We start from the raw sequence: 6,581 nt of genomic DNA on the forward strand, positions 1-6,581 counted from the left end.
GTTCAACCTACAAATCTAGTCTATGCTGTTACCTAAACCTCCCCTTCCCCGATCTCACTCTTTTGTCTGCCTAGTGCGACATGGACCGACACACCTCACGATGTTATTGCGGGATAGGGTACGTAGGCCTATCCATTAATTAACTCATGGACCTACAACACGATAAACCCATTCTGTTCATGTAGGCATGGAAGAGCGTCTCGTATTGACATGATGATATGAACGCGGTTAGGAAAGGTTAACTGGCCACTTCGCATGATCAAAACACAGCACTAATTGGTTGCATCTTTCATACGTCCTAAATGTTCGTAACATCCTTGCCACGTCATCACTGGTTGACCTCAGGAAGCATGTAGCTCACCACCGAGTTACAAATAATAATGTATGAGTGACCGTTGTTTTTCCTTCCAACTTCCAAGTTGGTTCAAGGTAGGCAGCACGCACAAAAAGGTGTTTTCCCGGCATCACCATGATCTATATCGTTTGGGCAATAAACCTGATAAGGCCGGCATGTTTACATAATTACTCATTCAAAGGAGCTGTAATAAACAATCATGCACACGTAATAAGTGGATGGACACAAATATCGTGTAATGTATGTATGTATGTATGTATATGACACGTATGTATGTATGTATAGATAGATAGATAGAGATAGATAGACAGATAGATAGATAGATAGATAGATAGATAGATAGATAGATATATAGATAGATAGATAGATAGATAGATAGATAGATAGATAGATTAAAACACATAGATACAAAGATACATACATACATACATACATACATACATACATAGGCCTATACATACATACACAAAGTCAAACCTGCCTATAGCGGCCACCCAGATGAAAAAGGTGACCGTAATAATCAGGTGGCCGTAATAAACAGGGTATTTAACATGACTTTTCTCTCAGGTTTTTTTTTTCTTTTTTAGTGGCCGCATATGGCAGGTGGCCGTTAAAACAGGTTTGGCTGTATATTATACAACACATGTATTTACCCGTGTAAATATTGTAGTGACATATTATTATATCATATATTCATTGCATCTTAAAATGAAGATAGAGAGAAAGACAACAACAACAACACCACCACCACCACCACCACCACCAACAACAACAACAACAAAACCAACCCAAAACAACAACTTATGTTAAAGGTGCCGTTTACCTTTGGGAGCAGTGATTCAAAAAATGTTCAAGATTAAACATCACATTTGATGCATATAGTGTAGATCAGCTGTATCACAAAACATCCTACCACGTAAAAATTTTGCAATAAGCCTAAAATATGAGATGATATCACTATTTTTCTCAATAAATCATAACTGTAGACGGTTTAATCCAGAAACGTTTATATCATAATTATTGTTCGCATTTTGTATATTTCAATTCAACAATACTTAACATTAATCATACTGATTCATATTTTTACATTGGTTATTTCTGCCCCTAACTCGCATTCTAGAACTATTTTGAAGCACTAAAGTTGGATTTTTCTTTCATCTTCAAATGGTAAATTATGCCTTTAAATGACTTTGTAATCATGTGACAAACACGAAGGCGACGAAAGAGTCATTGAGTGCCATCGAGGTGGAGGACGGAAGAGTCTACAATCCCACAAGTAAGAAAAGAGGAGAAAAAAATAGAAAAAGAAAGAGTACACAGTGCATTATAGCCGACTGAAAATCGTACGTTCTTCAGAAGTATAATCTCTCTCTCTCTGTCACCGACAAATAACATACACCAACAAGATTCACCGTCGTCGTGTCGCGAACGTGTAATCATTGGAGCTAGGATCCTGAGTGGATTCTGATGAATTCGGGAGAACGAAATGATATCACCCCGGCTACAAGAACTGATGAGGAAATATAATCGAAACTCACTCAAGCTCGATATTGCCTGGAGTTGATGGACAACATGCGTTGTGAATAGAGAGGTGGGAAATGCTTGAAGGTGCGCACAAAACACGAATGTACAAAACGTTACACACTCATTACATAGACTTCATTATACAACACACACACGCACGCCCACACAAACAACGTATGCAAAAAAAAAAAAAAGAACCCACACACACCACATCGCACACACACATAAAACATACACACACTAGCATTAGGTACTTGTGATCTTACACTACCAAATGATTACAACAATAATTATGATTTATCGCAAGTCTACAATTACTATTGTAGCGTTATTTTGATCAGAAATCTAACAGTGCATCTAATACTGATAATTATGCAAATGCTATAAATATTTCACTATAACATTAATATTTCAGAAAAGCCTGCCAATGTGCATATTATCAGCACTATAGATGCATTAGATGCATTGTAATAATTGTAAAGAAAATTAATCAGGCTTTCTTATGATGTCACATCTGAATGAAACGATGCAGTTTTCAAAGATATGTGATACATTAAACTGAAATTGCAGGACTTTTTGAGGGGTTCATTTTGGTTTGATCTAATTATTTCATGTAACATGACAGGTGCGTGTGGGTGCCAGAATACCACATGGGACATTCTAGCAGCAACAAAGCACGGACGATGAAACTGAATTTTACATACGACGTGAAAAGAGATTGCACGATGAAAATCCCATCGAAATGTCGAGCAATTCGCGCGTGGAGCTGCCTTGTTGAATTCCGATATATACATGTAGGCCTTTACCAGCAGAAATTGAGAGCAGACATCTAAAAGGTTTGCCGCATTTTCTTGCTTTTGGTTTTCTTTAAACAGGATTGGACATCATGAGATATCGCGTATATACCAACTATACAAAGCAAGTAAGTATAGAGACGGATATATAGGCCTACAGTCAGTCAACCGGTGACAGTATATAACTCAAATATTTATGTATTCACATAATTATACATAATACCATACACGGAGAGAGAAAGGGAGTGGGAGAGATAAGAGAGACAGATAGAGATAACAATATATATATATATATATATATATATATATATATATATATATATATATGAAGAGTTTGTTCGCAAAAAACGATAAGTCCATTTTTAAAGATTTTGAAGTACGGTCTCTGTCATAAAGTACAAAATAATACCTTTTAAATGATATATTGACCACTACATATAAAGGTACATTTTTGAAGGTATGGTCAAAAGAAGCAAAAATTTTCTTATCATTCCCTTTATTTTTCTTGACCTTTAATCGCAAATTTCTCCATTTGGCAAATATGGACTTATCGGTTTTTGCGAACAAACTCATGGTATATTTATATATACTGTATATAAAGAGAGAGAGAGAGAGAGAGAGAGAGAGAGACAGAAAGAAGACAAATAGACAGGGGGTGGGGCGAGGGAGAGAAAGAGAGGGAGAAAAAGAAAAGGGAAAGAAAGGGTTTGATAGGTCAATCTCATGATTTCAACCGACACACGTCGTCCATCAAAACGATTATGAACTAGAGTGCCGGAGCCAGAGAGAGGTTATAATGATGAAAGCGATATAGCCCTCATTACTCGTAATCAATGTGCTATATTTATCATTCAAAGTCATTCCTCTTCGACGACTTCGCTCGTCGCTTTGCTATAATTGTCTGCTCTTGAATTGAGTAGCACCCAGGTGCGACGAGTTATTTATAGACCCTTCATGCGCAGAAGATGGACGAATCTATAACACACCTTCGAGATGTCCGCAAGGTTGTATACAGCAAAGAGGTACTATAGGCGAGCTCGCCTGGTACCTACTTCTTTTTTTTTTTATAAAGGACGGTTATAAAACACTCCTCCCCCTACCCATCCCTGTTAGGAAGTGAAGTGCGCATTTCACACAAATTCATTTTTGTGTGTGTGTGTGTTTGTGTATCCATGTCATCATGCGACAACATTATTTAGATAATCTAATGAAAACTGAAAATTCTATACTCTAATCTCTATAAAATACGAGTAGATGGCACGCCTTACGTATTACCCAAGCTGCAGTTTATAGTAGAAGAGGAACGAATAAAGTCCTCTTTCTGTGGAATTACTTACACGGTGAACGCAACATCATGGCGTTGTATCAAGCTGGCCAATTCATATAAAAATACACGGAATTTTCAGTCGCTGTAAATCAGACAATCAACAATGGTGCACGAAGGAAAATGTAGATGTGTTTCGTTGTTTATGACAATCATTTCCCCATCACTTTTGCGTGGCAATAGATCACTACGGATTTGGGGGGAATGGCGGCAGTGCTAAAATGTCATCTTCTCACAAACATTCGCACTCACTCATTGCAGAACGCGGAAAGGCAGCACAATGGGCAATTCAGTGTTATACCAAGGCAAAAACAACGATGCCGCAGCACGCACGAAGAGTGATGTTGACGATAATTTTGAGAATTATGTGAAGTAACACCAAAGAAATAGACCTGTTTGTCGGAGTTTCACGCACATTTATCATAAGTTTAAATTGAATGAGCCTTCATCGCCCTGATTTTGTTTCAAGGCGACTGAAAAAGGCTAAACTAGCACTACTTTATCAAGCACTTTCAAGTTTTGTTAAGTGCAGGACAAGGCAAAAGTGAAAATGCTTGAATTCATTGAAGTACTCATCCAAAAAATAGACATTATAAACTGAGGAAACCGCAGACAACTCCTTCTGCTGTTTGTAGGCGACTTATTCTAGGGAAAACCCACACTCATTTCAACTTGACGTTAAATAAGCAGAAAGAAATAAAAATTAATCAAACAGCCGGTGGTAGTCTTATTCATATCTCATATGAAATATTCTAAGAGACTAAAATCATAAAATTTCATAGTCTAAGCTATTCTGATGAATTATTGGTCACAAGCACAGGATATGCAAAATACATGTAATACATGAAGTCTACACCTCACAATTCTCTAATCGGCTTGCACTCAAAGACATCTCAACTAATTTCAGGTTTCTAACATTTTTTGGTGAAATAATGAGAAACCTCTTATGAAATATGAAAAAGCATGTAATTCTATGAGGAATTCAACGTTTATTTGATGAAAATTTGTTTTGAAATGGCTGAGATATAAAAATAGCGATTCTAATAAAGTGTGGGGCCCACACTTTATTACTATCGCTTTGTTTTACCTTGTTTTTGAATGTTTCAGTCATTCCAAACCCGATTTTCATCAAATAAACTTTGAATTCCTCTTAAAATGGTATGCTCGGTATATATCATAAGTGTTTTCTTGGTATCTCGCAAGAAGTTAAAAGCCCAATTCTCATCTCCACCAATACTGTACCATCCCTTTAACATGAACCTACATGCAGAGTAGAATGTCTTCACATCAAATTGCTCATACAGAGTTGCAGCAATGTAGCAATGGTGACTCTGGAAAGGGGAAAAGGGATACAGTCGCTTATATCGGCAAAAATTGATTTTCATAGCAATATTGATGAGTATACATTGTATTGTCCAGACCAGTATAATAGGAGAGTTGTTTGACGAATATCATCTGCACTTTGTCCAAGTTGTATAAAATGTGATGGCGAGCATTCACTGCTTCACGGAAACGAGCCAAACTTCTATAACTTTTTTAAATTCGGGGTTGATTTCAGTGAAACTCTTCACACTTCACGCTTCTTCATAAAAACACAAAAGAAGAATCAATTCCCGCACGAAGTGGACTTATCCTTTCAGAGCGCCGTGTGCTGAAATTATGGGCTCAAGCAGTTGTCAGGGAATAGATAGTGTGTCAAGTTTGTTACTTTACGATTTGTTGCGAACGTTTGTAAACATTTACTCCTGCGTTTGTCGGCATTATCCGTGGATTTACGCGCGGACTGTAACATAATTCATATTCTCTGATTGCCATTTGGGGGCGAAATTTAAAACGATGAATATGAAGACAAAAAGATTCGAGTTTGTCGCCGCTTCCTGCCAGCCATAAGGTGTCAGAAGTAATTTACGATCATGAAAAACGAAGTAACCCATGTTTGCTAAGAGAAGTACTAGGAAACTATCAAAATTGATTTATAGAATGCTTGTGGCCCAAGATACGTGAGTGACTGTAAAATCCCACGTTCGAGAAGTCAAGACATTTATTTTGTGTTAATGACTTGTATGAACATCACGAATACCTTTAATATCTAGATTTCAATCTTATACGGCTTTCTTCCATTTCTATTGACATATAGCACTGCTTTTATTTTTTCTGTTTCCTATATCAGTTTCTCACATAGCTATATACAATGACATGAGCACCGATACACGTTACCACATCAGGTTTTTCGTATTAATATGAAGACACTATTCTCTCTGAAGACATGGAAGAAGGTGGAGTTTATTGATTTTCATAAAGTATATGTATTGGATGAATATACTTTTATACCCCTTCTCTATCATCAATGGAGTTCTTCCTCATTATTATGGTGGCTGACGTATGTTTCATATTCTTGATTGCCAATCAATATATTTGGCTGATTTCGAAATTTACAAATACATCCAATGGATGAATTTAAACACATCATTCGCATATAAAACGTGCTGACATGTTGCTCTGGCGAAAACAAATGACGACTCTGTAATGTACAGAGTGTGCCTGAACTTGGGTCTGCTCGCGAAGTGCAAACGCTCCGGCATTC

This window comes from Diadema antillarum, unplaced genomic scaffold, assembly GCF_040938485.1.
Source record: "Diadema antillarum isolate AM-2024a unplaced genomic scaffold, OU_Dant_1.0 scf00000015, whole genome shotgun sequence".
NCBI classification, from domain to species: domain Eukaryota; kingdom Metazoa; phylum Echinodermata; class Echinoidea; order Diadematoida; family Diadematidae; genus Diadema; species Diadema antillarum.